The sequence below is a fragment of the Melanotaenia boesemani genome, chromosome 15, assembly GCF_017639745.1.
Source record: "Melanotaenia boesemani isolate fMelBoe1 chromosome 15, fMelBoe1.pri, whole genome shotgun sequence".
In the NCBI taxonomy this organism is placed as follows: Eukaryota; Metazoa; Chordata; class Actinopteri; order Atheriniformes; family Melanotaeniidae; genus Melanotaenia; species Melanotaenia boesemani.
The window spans coordinates 22,951,691-22,972,637 of record NC_055696.1 but is presented as its reverse complement, the minus strand read 5'-3'; the positions used below and the strand labels follow the sequence as shown (position 1 = coordinate 22,972,637).

General features: G+C 38.3%; 1 protein-coding gene across 1 annotated transcript in view; it reads left to right on the top strand.

Annotated features, from left to right (window-relative positions):
- Positions 1 to 20,947, top strand: part of pknox2 (pbx/knotted 1 homeobox 2) — a 152,852-nt gene that overhangs the window by 24,966 nt on the left and 106,939 nt on the right. The window contains exon 3 of the mRNA XM_042008855.1: positions 20,433 to 20,475. The gene's annotated coding sequence lies outside the window, so the exon portion shown is untranslated. The remainder of the gene's footprint in view (positions 1 to 20,432; positions 20,476 to 20,947) is intronic.

Here is a 20,947-nt window from a genome sequence, read left to right as displayed (position 1 = left end):
AACTCCGACCTGGTGAGTTTACTGGCCGATACCACCCCTGCTGCCACCTTCAGGTTAGGAAGAGAAACTGCAACACGACACCAAAATGATGCGCACCCCCTACACAAACTCACCAGCGTCAGCTACGCCGTGACCGACCATACGCAGACACTGTGCGAGCATAAATCCACCTGTAGCCCGTTTTCTGCATTCACATTAGGGAAAAGGGCTATCTCGATTCTATTTTGGATGAAGGGAAAGGGTGAGGGTCACCCAACCCTCCAAACAAAGACAGCCTAGGACTGCACTTGAAATGAAGGGGTATAAAAAATTTCCCAGCAGACACCGCATACAACGGCAAAGATGGCGACAGAAAGAAGGCAAAACACCCAAAAATGTACCACATATTCAGCATCAATAAATGGTAAATCGACTGTACTTTAGCGCTTTTCTAGTCACGTTGACCACTAAGGGCTTTTGCTATCACACACATTCATACCCCAATAGGCACAATGGGAAGCAATGTGGGGTTCAATGTCTTGTCTAAGGACACTTCAGCATGTTGTTAGGTAAAGTCTGGAATCAGGCCACTGACTTTCAGGTTGGAAGACAACTGCTCTTCCTCCTGAGCTATAGCCACACGTAAATCCAATAGGGATGTAAAAATTATTTTAAAATTACATTCCATCTTGTGCCCATTTATTTACAATTTCCTTCTTCATAGGGCTATTATAAAAATCGCTAACTTAGCACTAACTGCTAATCAATAACGTTTACTTACGATAATGTTAGCTAGTTTTTCACTAATGGCCATCAGCGTAGCCCTCCGAGTTTGTATCATAACAATATAACATAACGTCTAATAAAATTTTGTTTTTTCTTCTTATTGAAGAGAAATGCAGAAAGATGCCCACACCCCAGGCCCAACGATACGGTATCTTTGTATAGCATCAGTTTGTTGCCATTCGGTTGTCATAGATACATGTCACTTTGTCTGACATAGCAACTCGCAACAACTTTTGATGATGTATAACGGTAAAGTAGGGGTATCTCATTTCTTAGGGGAATGTTTTCACTAGGGATGCACGATATATCGGCATTAATATCGGTATCGGCCGATCATAGTCATTTTTTAATATATCGGTATCGGTCCGATAAGCAAAACTGGGCCGATATTAACAGCCGATATTTATTTTTGTATAATTGCTGATTGTGTACGTGTGTTGGAAGGTTTGGCCATGCAGCCATGTTTGGAGATGTGACAGCAATGCAGCACTACATTGTGGGATGTAACTGAAGCAAGAAGCAATTTCAGCTGTGTGGTCATTTTTCACGGTGTAAAAAGAAGGTACTCGAAAAGCAGTATGCAATATCTGCAAAGTCAAAGTAATGCGAGGAGGATACTGTGTCAACTCGTTCAGCACCACAAATTTGATATGTCACCCGAAAAACTGCCATCCAGAACTTCACAAACAAGGATGGGAAGCTAATACCCCTAATGTTTGCTTTATTTTCACTTTGTACAGAATTTGATAATCTTAAACATTTTAAAACAAAATATATATATCGACATCGGTAAATATCGGTTATCGGCCATAACAACAATATTATTATCGAATATCTGTATCGGCCAAAGTTTTCATATCGGTGCATCCCTAGTTTTCACCCATTCTGCCTTACCACTTCATTTTAAGGGGTGTTGGTTAAGGGAAGGGTTAAAAAAAATGAAATGGGATCAAGCCTTTTTGACCTAAAAACTTTGACGTACACTACTGTTCAAAGGTTTGGGGTCACTTCCCTATTGAATCCCATGGCAAAGTGACCCCAAACTTTTGAACAGTAGTGTATAATATGCACATTTCTGGAGCTATCGTTGCCCTGCAGCATTCTGAGGCTGAGAAACTTCATAACGTTTTTTTTTTTTTTTTTTCCCATCCCAAAGCATCATGTGACAGCTGTAGTTTGCTGCAAAGAAACCCAAGATGACATGAACGAGGAATCAAGGAAAAAGAGAAAGGGACAGAGCAAGAGATAATACAAGAATTAACATCAAACTGACTTTTACAGGCTGGAGAGAGATCAGAGAGGAGACAAGATGCAAGACTGATGCTGAATTATCTGCTATAGGAGGCTTCAAAGTGTGCAAATATGTCTAAGTTCAGTGTGCATTCAAGTCACTTTAAAAAAAAAGCATTACACATTCCTATTAAAAATGTTATAATTAAGGTTTGAAATAACATCATGGCTCGGGTTTAAATAGGTATTATAACAACATCTTTCATATCTTTTTACTGAATTGCTGAAGGAGAAGTCCTGCCTTTCAGACATGTCAGTGAAAGACATTGGACACATGAACCATCCTCTATGTTAAGAATCATTTGTTTAATGAATAATTCCTATTTATCGTTAAGTCTAGACCTACTTCCAGGATTATCTGTTAAACCTTGATCTAATGCATGTGTGTCTGTGTGTGCATGGAGTCTTGGCACTTTTAACTGCAAACATGTTCCAACATGGCTTAATGTCCAACGACACACGTCTGCGAAAAAGTCATTTTTGCAGAATTATACAGCAGCTCGATTACTCCCAGCATCAGCTGTCCATATGAAACGCATGGCGTGCTCTGATTGCCGTCTTGGCCGTCTCCATCGCCCTTCTTTTCTCCTCTCCTCACTTCATTACATTTACAACATTACGACTTTGCTGAGAGTGTAAGGGAACACAAGCACCTCTGACATTAACCTGCTGGGGGAGAGCTGATGGCTAGTTTGGTCATTTTGTTCACATCACTGTGATTTTTTTTTTTTTTTTTTTTTTTAATTTTTATGTCCTCTTTTCCACAAAGACACTTTACACGAAGACTTGTCTTTACCATTTGGTGAAAACCTGACAGTCCTTTAGAGTGTGATGTAGGACTGTTTATGAGTTATCTTCTGGATAATTCCGGGCGTTGCTGCATGGTCACATCGTATCACAGCTGGCCCGAGGTCTGAACTCACAAATAGTCGTGAGTCAACCAGAACTGGATGGAAAAATGACTAACAGAGGTTATGGGAAGACAATGATGTGTCACTAAAATGTGGTTTTAGTTTAACGGTCAGAGACCAAACTCCTTCAGAGAATGACTGTTTATTAAGCAAAAACCCAGCATCAGCAGGCTTTTCTTTAAAATAAATAAAAAAAAAAAAAAAAAATCTGATTTTATAACCCCAATTTTCTGTGTTTATTAAATGCGCTTTCCTTTGTCTTTTCTCTGGCCTGCAGCTCTGACTCAGACCATTGCGGCTTATTCCTAATCTCCAGAGTAGCCGTGAAACATTTCTCTGCTTTAGCCATGAGCAAAATGCAAGCCAGCAAATTAAACCCTGTCAAACTCTGTTTCCAGGCTGCCTTATTCCATCAAACAAAAGTTTAATTTATAAGAAAAAGTCAAACCAAGCAGGCACAGGAAAAAAAAAAAAAATCAATTACTGCTCTGTTTCCTGTGATTTGTGGTGGCACACACATAATTTGTCAAAGAAAGCTGTACTGTGTTAAATCTGTTTGTACAGTGGTGCAGGCGAACCACACGCCAGCTCAGATTTTAGAAGTGGTAATATTTAATGACTCTACAACGCTGGTGTGATTTGCAGGCGCTGGGCTCCGAGCACCACTCCTTCCCTTTCAGGGTCCTTTCTGATTTGCTGCTGCAGACGAGACCCGGGGCTTTGAGTTGCGTCGCTTTTCAAGTTGTAATGTAAACATGTCAGATTTCTGGAGTGTGTGAAGAGGTTCGAGAAGTGAGCGTGAGCAATTATTATAACACACACACTGTTGTAAATCAGTCTAGAAAAAAAAAAGAGGTTTACCTAAAAACCCCTTCTCAGGCTTAATCTTACTCATTTTTTAATATGCTGAAAACAGCTAATCTTATCTGTATGTGCTTAATCAAGAAAATATTCCTTAAATAAATTCCTTATCCTGCATGTTAATTGCAACACGGTAAACTGAGTGGAAAAAGGGGAAAACAGACCGAACGTCCTCTTTCTGAATCCAGACTTTCCACTACAAAGAATAATTACTTTTCCCAACTCCCTCTCCATAATTAGTTACTACTCTTTTATCTTATCTAAGTGCGCATAATTATCACAGTCATCATATTAGATTATTTCATGCATAATAAATGAACTCAAACTGTGTGTGGGGTAATTAGCATGTTAGAATATGAGCCATGATAAGAGGTTTGCCCCCCCAAGACTGTATTATTGAAGACATTCCTGAAAAGAAGAAATGGAGACAGAAATGAAATCACCCTTTAGCTTTTGTAAGTTTATTCTGTTTTTGTGAGGAGCTGTGAGTTTTTCATGTACTTTGTCTTTGATTTGTGGGTGATGTGTGTAAATGCAATGCCGATCGCTGTGACCGACAAACCAAAAGGGTTCATTTTCACAGCTGTCCCCTGTATGGATCGTGCTGGGTTCCAGTTATAGTTTTATAAAAAGTTGACATCCAGCCCTCATTTCTTTCCGTTTTGCTCCTAAGCAGCCAGAATTTCTTTTTAAAGTGATCTTGAGCAATAGTTCTCCTGACTTTTTGAAGGTGTTTCAAAGTTTTTTCTGGGGATATTGGATGCTTTTTCTTTTACCTATTTTCAGTCTAGTCCATTTTCAGAGGAGTGCCTTTATCCTTTCACAGCTTAACACTGAGCTTTGAATCATTCAAGCATTAAAAAACCGCTCCTAACTCAAGAGATGGACTAGTGTTGACAAAACATAACAGACAACTCTGCAAAGAATCGATTTTAAATTGGAATCTTTCACAAAGACGCATGATTTGTTCCCATTTCTCTAGCTGCATCTGCAAAATAATGCCAAAAATAACAGTTTGACAGACAGAAAATAGTATTTTGGCAGCAACAAAGTGAGTTTCAAAGAGCTATAAGCTTAAAACTTGGCATATCTCAGCATGGTCTGCAGTGTGTCCTTAAAACATGTGAGGAAATTGGATACGCAGAGGACAAAAAAGGAGAAATATAAATATTTACAGCAGATGATGTATGGGTTATGTCCTTAAGAAACAAGAACAGATCCAGCAAAGGCCTGACACAGGACCTGAGAGATGCATCTGGACTGTCAGATGATCCATCTGTTGGCTGAAGCCTCATCAGAAATGGTGTCCATGAACGGGTGGCTGTCAATAGGAAAACAGTAAAAAAAAGGCCGATGTATAACACATGACACAAGGACTAAAAACGAATAACAACAGTGAATTTTCCCCAGATCCCAGATCTCAACATTACTGAAGCAGTGTAGGATCATCTGGACAGAGAACAAAAGGTATAAACATCCAATGAAGAGCTTTGGAAAGTCCTTCATAAAGTCTGGAGAACTATTCCTGAAGACTACTTAATGAAAAGAAAGCTTGTCTGAGAGGGTCCAGGATGTGTTGAAGCTCTGACCAAATACAGACTTTCAAGCTTGTTTGAATGATACAAACTCTGCTTTGGCTTTATAAACTGCAGCTATTCCCATCAGAAGAAAGCTGATCAGACCAAATGTTCACTTTAAAGCTCCTTGTAATAGAAAAAAAACAAAACAAAAAAAAAATATATACTTTTTTGCCTGATGTAATCTATTTACATTTATTTTTTGCATGTTTGAGTAAATCACTGCACCACTGTCCAGTTTTCCTGAAATATACAGTATAAAGACATAATGTGTGGCTTACAACTTTTGCACAGCACCGGGTTGATCATAAGCTTTACTTCAGTTTCCATGATACAATATTTTTACATTTTAAACGTACAGTAACGGCAGATAAATCAGTCAAACGCTGTTTTTAAATAAAGGCAGACCACTCTTAATATGGCCATTACTGACTGACACCAGCAGCTCTTCCAGTTTAAATGAGGTAATCCTGCTGCTGGACGCTTTTCCAGTTGAACGCTGCGCCGCTTGGAAGCAGTTCAGCAGTTATTTAATGATTAAAGCCAATCAGGACCAAGTCCACATGTAAAGCTTTACCCTGAGTTGATCTGAACTGCCTAAAACGACATGAGGATTGTTTTCAAATGCAGCGACTTCATAGGTTATTACTTCATTTCATCATTGTCCTCATTAGACATCATTGTTTTTTTCTTTTTGTTTACAAGCGTAAATTGAAAATAATTTGAAAATTATTAACTTAATTTGAGAAAACTTGCCCCTGTCCTTATTGTTTTTTTTAAATGTTTGATTTTAATATCTTTAAATGTTCAACCCCTGTTACTGTACTTTCAGCATCTATGTTTCCTCATGTAGCAGAATGGTTTAGTAAAGATGAAGAGCTCAAAGCTGTGAGCTCTAAAAATAACACCTTCAATGCCAGAAGTTTACTTTTTTGGCTTATTTGTCTTTTTTTTCTTTCTCTTTTCTTGGCAGTCCCACCAAAAGTCTGGAAAACACAAAATATGTTGAGCTATTTTAACAGTGGACTATTTTCAGATCAGAAAAGGCAATATTTATAAAGAAAAATCATGCTGTTCACAGAAAAACAATCTCTTTAATGGTCATTAACACCAATTTAGACCAAGTTTTAAGTCAATCTGTGTGTGTGTTCTCAATCAATAGTAAGAATTAGTAATAGTTTTCATGAAATGCACCTGAGGGATTTATAACAAAATTGTGAGCTATTTAATAAAGACAGAGTTAGAAAACACAAGATTAGAAGAGTGAAAAACGACATGCTCTCATGCTCCCACGCTGAGGTTCATCTCAGAGTGATGATGTGTCTGAGCTAAAAGTGAGTTATAAGCAGCTGTTGAGCTGGCGGGCGGGTAAATACGGCAGCCTGGAGGCAGCGCGGCCTCGTGTTTGCTGCTATGTGATGAAGCTCTTGATGGTAAAGGATAGAAAGCTTTTCCAGCCCTCCCCTCTTGGTCAAGGTCTGGATACCTCTGTGGTATATCTGCACCGCTCTGGCATTGCTGCAGTGTCCAGGTGGTGCGAATGGGAGCTTGAAATGTGATCGTGCTGATTGGTGCTCCGATTTGTTTATTTGACTTCTAGAAAAAAATGTTTTTCGAGGGGATTTAGCTAGCCAAACTTTTATGTACAACCATTATTTCTCCAAATGCTGTAATATATGATTAGCTTCCCAGATGTGACCCTTAACCCTTTCCACCCTGTGGTTTGGTACCAGGAATGCCAGGTGGTTTTCCAAAGTCCTTCAAACAGCTTGGATAGTAGTCGCCTTGTGCTGCACTCACTGACATGGATGTCACGTCTCTGTGTCTCAGTTCTGCTGCATTAAGGTTTGTGGAGCCGTAATTAAAGTTTTCAAACAGAATCGGTGTCACATAATAGTGTTCAAAAGGATTATTAACTCAACAATTTGGAATTTTGAGTAGGTGGGAGGAGTTGTGACAGTTTTTCAAAGGGTTTGCAGATGTTTGACCTGCTGATGAGGACACAGACTTCCCAAGTGTCTTTAATCCATAGAGCCAAGGGTTGCACATAGAGTCTCAGCTCAAGTGAATTTTTTGTTTTCTTTGGTTTTTTCCAGGAGTTATTAAAAGTTTCAGAGAAATAAGAAATGTGTCTTTGTTTCATCCATTCCTGTTGTTTGAGAAAAAGGAGAAGCAATTACTTTCCAGTGAGATTAGTTTTCTATTTAAAGTCCCTTTGGATCAGATGAAAGAATTCACGTCATGGTGAGCTTTAGTACCGCACGTGAATAGCACCAATTTACACCTGTTTCATTGCTTTAAAAAAAAGAAAAAAGAAAAGTTATAGCTGGATAATTTAAAGATGCCATAATCCTATGTAACTTAAATAAGTAAACAAACTGAGTGTTGAAAGGTTTCTGGTTTATTTCTGTGACAGTAAACCAAAAACTCTTGGGTGGTTTTGACTTTTGGCCAGAAAAAAGAACCTTAAGGAAATAATAATGTTTCCTGACTTGTGATGTGCTAAAAATGAAGAAAAGTGACAGACATTCAGACACGTAACAAACTGTTAGTGACAGTCTTTATGATTTCAGAAAGTTTCTGCCACAAATGTGCAAATAATTCAACTTTTAAAATGTGAATTCAAGGATGCCCAAATCTGTCATGTATGTGACGGCACCTTGTTACCAGGAAAAGTAGTTGCCATTTTATTTGACCGGAAACCACAATTGCCTAAGAATTATGTATTTCTCTTGCAACTTATTTTAATTAATTTATGTTTTAAATTTTATTAAATTAAAAAAAAATATTTTTTTATTTAATCTTTTTTAATCTGAAGAAAATGTATTCTTTTCAATTTAAATGTCAGCTTTACAAGCCTTGTTTTTGACATTGATACCAGCTTAAGATAAATTTACCAGATTAGTTAGAACTAATCTCCATTCTTAACAAGGCAAGGCAGTTTATTTGTATAGCACATTTCATATACAGGACAATTCAAAGTGCTTTACATAAAACAAAGGCATTACAGATATTTAGAAATAGTAAAAGGCATCAACACATAATCACAATAAAATAATAAATTACATTAAAATGATTAAAAGCAAGTTAAAAAGTTGCCGTGCAGATTTCATACATAGGTGCATAAGAAAAGAAATGTTTTTAACCTGGATTTAAAAATGTCTACATTTGGGGAAAGTTTAATCTCCACTGGCAGTTTGTTCCACTTGTTTGCAGCATAACAGCTAAATGCTGCTTCTCCATGTTTAGTCTGGACTCTGGTTTGGACTAGTTGACCAGAGTCTTTGGATCTAAGAGCTCTGCTAGGTTTATATTCTCTGAACATATTACAGATGTATTTTGGACCTAAACCATTCTGGGATTTGTAAACAATCAGAAGCGTTTTAAAATCTATTCTGTGACTGACTGGAAGCCAGTGTAAAGATTTCAAAACTGGTGTGATGTGTTCAGATCTCTTAGTCCTGGTTAAAACTCTACCAGCAGTGTTCTGGATGAGCTGCAGATGTTTAATGCGCTTTTTAGGAAGTCCTGTTAAAAGACCATTACAGTAATCCAGCCTACTGGAGATGAATGCATGTATGAGTTTCTCTTGGTCTTTCTGGGAGACTAAACTTTTAATTCTGTTGATGTTTCTTAGCTGGTAAAAAGCTTCTTAGTGACAGCTTTGATATGGCTGCTGAAAGTCAGGTCTGAGTCTATCAACACTCCCAGGTTACGAACTTGGTCGGTGATTTAAGAGCCCGAGTCTCCAGGTGTTTGCCAATGCTGACCCTCTTCTCTTTGCTACCAAACAGAATAATCTCAGTTCTGTTTTCATTTAATTGTAGAAAATTCTCCTTCATCCAGGTATTTATTTGCTCCAGACACTGACACAATAAATCTATTGGGCTGCAGTTGCCTGGTGACAGAGACACATAAAGTTGTGTATTATCAGCATAACTTTGATAATTAATGCTATAGTTCTGTAATATTTGACCCAAAGGGAGCATATACAAGTTGAACAGAAGAGGTCCAAGGACTGACCCCTGGGGGACTCCACAAGTCATGGCCACTTGCTCGGATTCATAGCTGCCGATCGTAAGAAAATAACTCCGGCCTGAACGTTAAGGACCGTTCCAGAAAGTCCAACCCATGATGAATGAATAAATGGATTAAGGGTACATTTCCAACATCTATCATTCATCCAGGGATGTAGACCCAAATGTAATAATGTACTATTGAGTGTAATGTGGAAAAATGAAGCAGGCTATTCTTCTGGAAAGCAAAACTGCTGGCTTTATACTGAACAGCTATACAGCAGAATACATCAGTAGCTACTTTTTAAATAATCTCATCAAACTAAACGAATATACAATTATCTGAAAATCTGACAATTTAGCTTTAAAAGACTGGGCACAAAAAATGATTTCTTTCATCCACATTTTGTGGAAAATTATGATTCTTTTTCTCTTAAGAGCAAAGCTGACCACAGAGGCTTTCTGCCTGATTATTGGAGATGTTGCTTAAAGGTCAACAGTGAGGTGGGAAAAGCTTCTCAGAAAGTAGTGTCTTGGAGAGAGTTGTCATTTGGTCTGTGAAGGGGAGTGGCGTCGTGGCAGGAGATCAACAGCGATTTACAGCAGCTTTCTTGAAGCCCACTTCAAAACAGACTTGCTTATCTGTGTGAGAGCAGCGGAAGGAAAGACATTGATTGAGAATACACAGTTTGAATCTTTGCAGCTTTTTAGATTTTCTTTCAGAAAGCTCATGTGTTTGCATCAACCTCTCAAGCAGTAAACCACAGTGCTGCTTCACCCCTGTTTCCTGTTGTTACTGGTATTCATAAGACATTTAATACAGATGGAGAAGCACCTTAAATGTTCTGTCCCGGGAAATGGACAGAGTACTTGGAGTTTAACTACCAGGATCCTGAGCTGAGGGAACTGTGAAATAAGTGGTGCATCTCTAATGTGAAGAAGTGCATTATAAATTCTGCAGGCTCAGCCTATAAGGATACAATGCATTATTATTTAACATTTATTATTTATTTATTAATAGGAGCTGTACATAATGAAAAAAGAAAAAAAAATGAAGCAAAGATTCAGTGAGTGAAAGAGTTAACTTTCTCTGGACTCTTACCAGGAGAGAGGAGTGAGAAAGGAAAGAAAAAAAGAAGGTTAGCTTACTTCAGACACTGACGGGGAATTCCTCACTGTCTGTTCTGGCTCGGCCACGTCTGCCAACTCTATTGTGTTTCTGCCTTCCCTGGTTTGCCGGCCTGTTTCATGCCCAGACAATGAAAGGCTGTTTAAATATACTACAAAAAAGTGTTATCTTTATATAAATAATGAGGTCTGTTGGGAATAAAGTGCAGAATGCTGCTGTTAAAATTCATGTCACAAATAGAATAAGCCTGCTTTAGCTGAAGATTTCTTTGTTCTGTCTGAAAAGGGCTTTGTCCATCTTCTTTAATGTATATGTTGGAGAGATTTCATCCTGATTGAAGGTGGATGTTTGTGTCCAATATTCAAAGTTGTTTTACTGCATGAGCTGTGAGCAGGATATTTAGGTTTCAGACAGGAAAGCATGAGACAGAGATGCAAATAGTTTTTTTTGTTACCATATTAAATTAAATAAAAAGAAGTTTGGAGGTGTAAGCATTGTAAGTATATCAAGGAAATGGGGTGTAAATATTGTGATTAAGATGATTTTGGTTTTTCATTTGCTTCCAAAAAGTTTTGATGATCATGCCACAAGGACACTGGAAATACCGGACAAAACTGCATAACACCAGCTTAAACTGGCCTCGCTTTTATCTACATTGTTTTATTTTTTTCCTGGGAATATACAAAGAGATTAATCCTGGGATTTTGAGGCAGTCTCTCCTCAGTGTAGATCTAATATAAAATATAAAACATATTGAGTTTTTCACGACTTCTGGTTGGATCACAATCATGATTTTACATAACATAAATACACATCTTAGAAACATCTTAGAAAAAATCTTAGCATTTATATTAATTAAACTTGAAAGTTGTTGATTTTGCAAGTAATATGTGAAGATATTATTTAGAAAAGAATAAATAAATTTATTTAATTAAATCTGCATAGTTTTAGCAAAAGCGCCACAACATCTTGACAAGTAGACCCTGCAAAAATGTAGGGATTATTAGATTAAATAAAACCAATTTAATGCAAGTAATTCTTTAAAACCAAGGAGGAGTCAGATACTTTCAACAGAAGTCTGTGTGTTTGCATTTGTGTAAGAGAACGTAGCGGATGGGTTTAAGAGTTTTTGCAGAGCACAGCTCTGTGAGGAGCGTGGTTCATATGATGGATGCTGTTTGTACTGTCTCACTAGTTACTTTTATTTTTATTGCATTTGGGAAGTTGGGTTGAAATGCAATAACTCTACTGGACAGTGAGAAATGTGCAATATTAAAAATCCTGCTGCGTTTTTGCACTGTTGAAATATGTGACATGATCAAACAGGATTAGACTTGAATAGAGAGCTATGATGCATGTAGGGAAGCCTGAAACAGTTGTGTTTGTGAAAGTTACGAGCTCTGTGACTAAAACTGGAGTGTAAGAACAAATACAACATATTCCTTATTTTTGACCTTGCTTTTTAGTTACCTGTGTTAGTTCTGTGACCCACAACTGGACATCTGGTGTGTATCAGGTACAGTTTGTGTCAATATTGAGCCAGTCGGCATCGCTCAACACCCTAGAAACATAATGTTCTCACACCTTTATCCTCTTCTAGACTGTAAATCTTTTTCACATCATTAGCCTCCATTTGGATAATCTCTTTTTATCTCGCTAGTGCACGGATTGTTTCCCCCCCTCTTTCCTTCATGCAGCTCGATTCATTAAGGAATCTGCTGGTGGCACCAATGACTGGAACTTCTTTTCTGAAAGTCTTTAACCAAAAGCCCAGACTGAAGGGAATTAGACAGGTCTCTTTTTGTTTGCTCAGTCCATCCTGACTCATCATGTTGTAGGTATTTTTAGCTGTGGATTCCTGTTTGTCTCCCCCCCGACCAGCGTTCACAAGAGAATATCGTATTCTGTGAAACAGGGAGGAATAATCAATGTCAAGTATCAGGAGTCAGACACAGAAAAGGTAGACAACATGTCATGTCGGACATTGTGTACATGGTGCTCTGATTGGTGTGCAGACTGAATGTATGTGTGTTTTAGTTGTTTTGTTGGGCACAGCTGCCTGGATCAGCTGCATGGCTGTTAAACGTTGGGCTTAAACCTGTGGTGACATTGTGACAGCTCCAGTTACTCCTGTGGGAATACCTGCATTGCCATTATAAGTCCCAAATAATTCCCAGGAATTAGCTTCAAGTGGCCAAAGTTTAGCCAGCTGGAAAAAACAAAGAAAGAAAAAAAGAGCAAAATCAAAAGGTTTTAACAAACTGTTTTACACAAGCAGGAAAAGTTGAAGTATTATAGTCTCAGGAATAAATGGAATTAAGCCTCTTTTTAGCTAAATGTGTAACTCTCAAGTACAACTCCTTCACTCCTGCCCCCACCGCGTAGTTTGATTCCTCACAGTTACAGTGGCCAAGTGACCTGATATCCTGTTTGTCAGGGGGAACAGAAATATGTCTGATTGTTGCACATCCTGTCGGTCACTGATCTGTGGCAAATACAGCTGCCGGGCATGGAGACAGATTTAGCTTCTATTGTATGAGCCTGCAAACAATTGCACTCTGCACGGAAGTAATATTAAATGTCAGGGAATGCTGTTGACTTGTGAGGTTATTTGGTTTATTGTCAATATGCATGGGACATTCCTGCAGGTTTAGAGCACAGAAAATGAATAATTTATCTCCTTTTTATTTCCCTCCAAGATTTAGCGCATTTATAAAAAGCTAAACAAAACTATTTAAAAAAAAAAATGAAATCATGGCATAATGTCACTTTTCCTATTAGCACTGAGTCTGTGCATGCCAATTGATCCTGCTGTTGTCATAGCAACATGAACCACTAAACCTCTGCGCAGCTGTTGTTATGGAAGCCCCTGAACAGCTGGGGGTGTATAGCTCCAGTGGGATTGTGGGAACCAGGTCTTTTGGTCCTCTCTTCACACCTTGACCCTAAAAACTCTTATGAGCGAAAAGAGGATTTAAAACTCTTGAAGACATCCATCTGGAGTTTAATTTTCTCATTAAATGATAGTATGTGATCAGAGAGAAAGTTTGAGCAGAGATTTTTGCGTCTTCACCAAACTTGCTTTTATTTTTATTTAAATTAGTCATGAAAGTGAACAATGAAAATGAATTAATCAGGCAACATTTTCTCCCATGGTGTGCTTGATGAATTGGAGTATGTCACATTTTTTTATATAAGCAAAAATTGTGCAGCAATGAAACAGTCTATTCACATGATGAACAATTCTGATGTCAAGGTCCTTTAATCCTACTGCTTTATTTAATGGAAAATACACTAATTGGGGTGTTCACATCAGAATTATCAAGGCTGTCATTTGTTGTCCTTAAAAGTAGCAGATATTTAAATTAGTAAAAGTACAAATCCTAAGAAAGACCTGATCCTTACGGGTCAGAGCCGACCCTTGGCTTGCGATTTCCTGCTGCTTCCTGCCAAAATGCAAAACTAACAATTACAGGTATTCTTTTGTCCCTGCTGCCATTGCTGTGCTGAACAAGTCACTCCATTTTCTGTTCTTATTAATTTATCACTGTCCTTTGGACATTTATTGTTGTGATTGTTGCATCTATTGATTGTTTTACTGCTTGCTACATAGAAAATTACCCCATGGATATAGTAAAGATTCCTTGAACCTTAAACCCGGAGATCCTTTGGACTGTTGGAGGAAGCCAGAGCACCTGGAGAAAACCCAGGCTGTCACAGGAAAAACATGCAAACTCCACACAGAAAGAACCCTGCTGAGATTCAAACAAGTTTCTTTTTGTTGGGCAATACTGCCCTACCACATGGTCAAGGGAATGAATCATAGTTAATTCTGTAAAATCTTAGCATTTTTTAGAATTACATCTATATCTGCTCTCTTACTGAAAACCCACAATATAGTAAAAGGCTGAGTTGATTTCAGAGGTTTAGCTTCTTCATACATATTACTGAAATCGGTGGAGGTCCATTCCAAGAAATTCTGACTTTCCGAAGCTATGTTGCAACAAGGCTTTTTGTTGTTTATCGCTGTTCCTTTGTGTTGTTGTAGTTTGGAGCTTGTCCTCTGGGGGGTAAATACACCACTAAAGGCAATTTTCCCATTTTGGTGTAAAAAGATCAGATGAAAAGAAGCAAAATCTCTGAATTATTTTACTCTGTCAAATTCTGGGGAATTTACAGTTCAAAATGTGAAAAGAGGCCTGCGTGGAGCTTTGATTACAGAATTTGAAGAATTTTTTTTCATTCCAGCCACAATTTCATTTGAGTCTCTTCCTTAACAAGAACAAGATAATGAAGTGACCTTTTGTGAAGAATGATGTTCTCCTTTAAACCCCTTTTTTCATGATTTTGCACTGCCTTCCTGCAAAAAAATAAAAACAACAACAAAAGAAAAACCAACAAAATCATCACTTTAAAATGTAGTGTCTGCAACTTTTTGTCGTAAGAATGTAGATGACGGAGTTACTACCACCACTGTCTGTATGTGTACCAACAACCACTTGTAGCGGCTGCAGTTTAAGTAATGCGCTGCAGATTCAGGAATGCTAATGTTTCCTCTGTGGCTTTTGTGAGGAACATGGTGATTAGACCTCCAGCCCCCTGGGTGGAGCCCCTCGCTGTTCTGGCTCCTGCTCTGATTTACTTTGACGTCGACAGGAAGGTCAGCCGGGTCCCACAGGGGTCATGGGGAAGGAGAGATGTTGAATGGTGTGTGTGGTGAGCTTCAGTGTACGGAGACGCTCCTCCAAGATCCCAGACAGGGGTCGGAGGGATGACCGAGGGAGGAAGGGCCCTTTGGAGCTTAGGGAGGACTTCGGGAAGGATTACTGAGGGGCTAAAATGTTTTCTTTGTGGCTGAAAGAAACCTAAGAAATGCTCTCACCCAAATCTCCTCTGGTCTGAGAGGCTGTTTGGCATGGAAACTCAAGCTACATCCTAAAAGACTAATTTGTTTTCTTGGAGTTTGAGTATGTATTCACTGCCACTAACCTGCCTTGTTTTCTAGAGGTGTGAATCTTTAATAACTTAAAAAAGGAGCAATGTGGAAATCCTGGTTGCTTTAGAATTTAAACCATGTCAAATAAAATTGGAATAAAATTATCTTTTTGCATAGGTTAACTTTTATTTATATATATATATATATATATATATATATATATATATATATATATATATATATATATATATCCTTGATAAGCTTATTTCTTTTCTTTTTTCAGTTAAAGCCATTAAATATAGCATTCACCAGAGATTTGTGGGTTATCAGTGCTAAGACAGGTAAAATTAAACGTGCTACGGCTTCCAAAAGTTTCAGAAAAGTCTGCATGAAATAATGAAAATATATATTTTGATAACTTTTCTCTCTTTTCATCATCTTTAGGAGATTGATAACCCTAAAAAGGAAAATATTTGAGTTCTTTGCGCTAAATCGCCACAGCTTTCATTCCAATCCTCCCTCCTTATCCACACTGGGCCTCCAGTCGTACCTACCACACACACACAGTAGTCCCACTGAGCTGTGCAGGACTGGTAAAATACCATCCCTTCAGAGGCTCTGTGTTAGCAGATTGCAGGAGGCAGGCGGCCTGCTGTGAGGCCAGACCACACTCCCACTGTTCTAGAGCTGCTTTAAGTGAAAGATCAGGTGTCCAGCCCTGAATGCTTGATTGAACTTAAATCTTTTGCATGTGCGCCGTAACTCGCTTTACTCCATGTGGCTCCGACATGGCCAGCCAGTCAATTGCACAATGGAATTTCGTTCGCAGTGCTTTAGTGATATCCCTGTTTTCACCAATTTAATTGTAAATCACAATAATGAAGAATGTTTTTACTAACAGGGGAGGAATGTTGTAAGAAAAGGTCAATAAGCTATAAAAGCTATCAGTTATTTATTATTACTATACGGCCTGATTTAATACTTACAGGTGAAACTCAAAGAATTAGAATATCATGCAAAACTTAATTTATTTAAATAATTCAAATTATAAAGGTAAACTAATATATAGACTTATTATATGCAAAGTGAAATATTTCAAGCATTTATTTGCTATGACTTTGATCATTATGGCTTACAGCTTATAAAAACCTAAAGTATTAGGATAATAATAGAACAGTGTGAAAAGGTTAAATGTTGTAGCCTCTAACTGCCACTCTTTAATCAGATAGTTAATCCAAAAATGGTGTCTTAGTCTATTTCAGTAGAATTCACATGGGGAATGTTGCTGACCTGACAGTTGTGCAGAAAACTATCGACACCCTCCACAACGAGGGAAAGCCTCAAAAGGTGATTGCAAAAGAAGCTGGATGCTCTCAAAGTGCTGCATTAAAGCACAATAATAAAAAGTTGAGTGGAAGGGAAAAGTGTGGAAGAAACAAGTTAGGGATGGTGAAACCGAGGCCTCATAAAATATCATTTCAACATTAGCACAAGTGCCTGAAATCGTGTCACTGTGTTGAAACACTGGACAGGGTCAAAGAGCTCCATCTGCTGGCTGTGGGCATCTGATGCATCAGAGGGAAAGCGTTGACAAGGTTTCCTCCCTGCACGTCTGTCATCCCTGTCTCATCTTTGACTAAGTGTTCAATAAAGGATACGTTTTCTACCATGTGTTAATGTCTTATATCGTTCATATAAATGATAAAAGGGGGCTGGTAGGTAACACTGGTTTAGGTAACAAGATTATGGTGTAATTTAAAGTTTTTCAACCTGTAACGACAGTAGCAGGCTACTTACAGATACATCTGTGTTTGTAAATGGGAAGGGAACGGGTGCTAGTGCAACTGGATAGTGATTGTTTTACTAATTTCATATAGTATTGATTCTGAGACAAATGCTTGTGCAACTTTGTGAAGTGTAATAGATTATTTTTAAAAAAAGGATTTTATCAGTAATGTTAGGCTGTTATATGATATTGCAATGGAGCGGACTTCTCATGATTTGCCTTACTTGTTGCAGATATTTGGCTGTGGCAGTGTTCCTTGTGGCTTCTTCGTAGTTGCCATTTCCTTGTGGTATGTCAAGATACTTGTAGCTCTCCTCAACATCTGTTATTCTGCCCTCTGGGAGTGCAATGCCCTCTGTATGGACTACTTTCCCGCTCTTTGTTACCATTCGGCCACATTTCTCCAGTCCGAATGACATTTTGATGTCCCTGCTGTAGATCCTGGTGTCTATCCCTTGTCAGCCATTCAGGGTGGGTCTCAGCTGGTTCATTTGTGCCACTAGCCGATCATAGAGTGAAGTTGTCTTTAACCAGTAAGTGTGGATCATGTCCGGGCCAGACGCTGTCCAGTTCTTCATACCTGAGCGTCTTTGATGGATGTCTGGCACCATAATCGTTATTGGACTTTGTTTAGGGAGGGTGCTGTGGTCCACTCTTAGTTTTTTTAACCACTGTGCTTCACTGTTGTGTGATGCCTCCTTCTCCCAAATATTTTTCCAGTATTGTTCAGTCTTCAGCCTCGGTGGGTTAAGCCTGGTACACACATAACGATTCTTGTCCAGATTTTGCCTCTTCCCGACCTCGGACAGCAAACGCCTGATCATCGTGAGATTTACCTGTCCAATTATCATTTGGTCTGAGGTGTGTTAAGAGCTGATTTGTCCCAATAATCCGCTCTGAAACGGGTCGTAGCCCACAATTGGGAATATTGAACATGTTCAATGTTTCAGAGCCGATTTCTGAGGAACCCCAACGACTCGTACATTCTGACTGCATGGATGGTGATGTGGTACAGAATGTAGCCAATCAGAGAGCAAGCTGGCTGGGGAACAAGGAAGTAAATAAATGTTCACGCCGTCTCCAGTCTGTTATTTTTTTAATTTCTGTATTTGTCTGTTAACAATAGTTCCAAGACCACCATCATTCCCTCGTCCTATATGTCCTCTTCCATGCTGTTGTTACTATGTTTCTTCTTCTTTGTTTTTTGCCGGTTGTTACTATGTTTCTCCTTTTTTCGGCGTTTGTCTGGCTCGGAGGACTAGATTGTAGATGAGTTGGGGGACAGCATCTTTATGTATGTGTTGTTCTGTGATTACATTATTGGACCACACCACACACAGAACGATCAAAACTGATTTTTTTATCATCAAGTGTGAGGTCTCGACCAGATAAAAAAATCTCATAAGATTAAAAAAATCGTTATGTGTGAGCCAGGCCTTAGTGTGTGTGGTATTAACCTGCCACTGGGAGCATGCTTTAGTTTTAGTAGTTAGTGGAGAACAGCTGGTTTATTTTCCTAGATTTTATTCTCTTGTGTATCTCCTCAGTCGTGCAGCCAATGCTTGGAGTCTTTCTTTGGCAGTTTCCAGAGCCTCGGGTATGAAGAGCTGGCTTTTCCTCTTGGGTAATCCTCTTGTGGTTGTAGCCCCTCTAAAGCTCTGACAGTTGACTAACTTCCCTCCAAGTTGTCTTGATCTTGGCTTCCAACCTCCTCCTCCATGGTGCTTCCTTCTTGCCCTTCATTTTGATATTATTTTGGCCAAGCATCTCTGTTGTTTGTATCTCGTGTCTGTCTATTTTGTGTTCCAGTAGCCCATTTCTCACCATAGTACCCTGGTTCCTCAGCACCTGAGGGTTGAAACAACTGACAACAAGCTTATAACTGGGCATAATGGACTGATAATAAACAGAACACCACTAACATTCAGTTTGTTTTCTCACAAATGTTTGATTTCTCCCCTGCAGTTATTACAATCATTTCTGTCTGTAATATTACAAACAACAGGAGTATTGCTTTACATGACGGTTGTCAAACTCCGGTCCTTGAGGGCCGCTATCCTACAGGATTTAGTCGTTTACCTGCGCCAACACACAGAAATCAAATCAAAGGGATCCAACAACTTTTTGTCAAGTTTTTCACAATGACCCATTAATGTCAGTCAGGTGTGTTGGAGCAGGGAAACAAAAAAACCTGTAGTCGCACTCGAGGAGCAGAGTTTCACGTCCTGCTCTATATAAACATAAAATGGCTAAAAACTGTTAATCCAAATTTTAAGTTACTTGAATATGGTGCTTTCTGCCCATATGCTTGGTTGCCTAAATGTAACATATCTTGAATACAGATGGTAAGTGCTCCGGAGCAGCTGTTTAAAGAGGCTAAACTGCTCTTAAAAACAAAGAACAAACAAATAAAGCAGGTTGTAAGCAGCAGATGTGTTATTATGGGGGCTCATACGCACTGCTGCCATTCGAATAATAAGAATACTTAAAATAATAAGTCTTATTGATCAAAAGCCTGATTTATCTTACTCCTGGTTGCCATATAGAAAAATTGTTGTCCAGAAAACCACTGAAGAGATACCAGTTTTCAATATTCCCAAAAACACAGACACTGTGTTTTTAAATTACTCCAAAAATATTCACTCGTCTCCAAAAGAAAATGAATCTGATGGTTGATATAGTCCCTATATGTGCATTATTTCATCCTGTGTGAGAAATGCTTTAAGAAAACCCAAAGAAATCAGTTCTTTGGTGGAATTGCTAACTTTCTTTTTTTCTTTTAAAACATAAAATGAGCTAAGGTTTAAATATTCAGAAGGCGCTTGTGGGCTATGAGCCATAGATGTGATCAAACACTTTGTATGATTGAATCTTTGATTATATCTTTTCATGGGATTCGGAATCTCTAAATCAAATGTAGAATAAAGCCAACTTTATCTTTTAAATGCATCATTACATGAAGCTACTTTAGATTTAGGATTCGTTTTATAAGATTGCAAACAGATGTGAATAATAGTTTTCCATCCTTGTGTTAAAAAATGGTACCCACATATTGCATCTATGCTTGTATAACCTGACTGATCCCCATATTACTAATTTTAATGCTGTTATTTGGAATGATGACAATTTAATTTAGAGGAATATTTCTCATCTCTCCACAGGCTTTGACTGGAGATTTGGATACTTGATGTGGGCCAGCTAAATGTAAGTTTCCCTTGGTTTTTATTAGTTTCTAAACATCATTAATGCAGCTTTGTGCAGTTGATCTGTATAATTATTAACTTAACAGTTGTTTTCATTGAAAGACTAATAGAATACTTTATAGACCCTCAGAAACAACATATCTGGAAGAGGCATTCTGTTTGTTCACACACCAAAAACCAGTTTTTAGAACATTTAGCAACACAGTCCAACATAATTCATCCTTCAAACACGTTGGCATGGAAGACTGTTAACAATTGTCCTGTTGCAGCTCAGATAAAATGGTTGAGACAACATTTTTGTCTGAATCACTTGAGCTGATTTCTCTAGGAAATCTGATTTTAGCTGCAGTTTAAATCTAAAGCTGCATCTGTAATGATCAGTCGACACCAAGTCAAGCAATATTTGTATCTTGGACTGTAGCATGAAATTATTGTGACCTCTTGATCTTAAAGAGCAACACTGATGGTTTTGT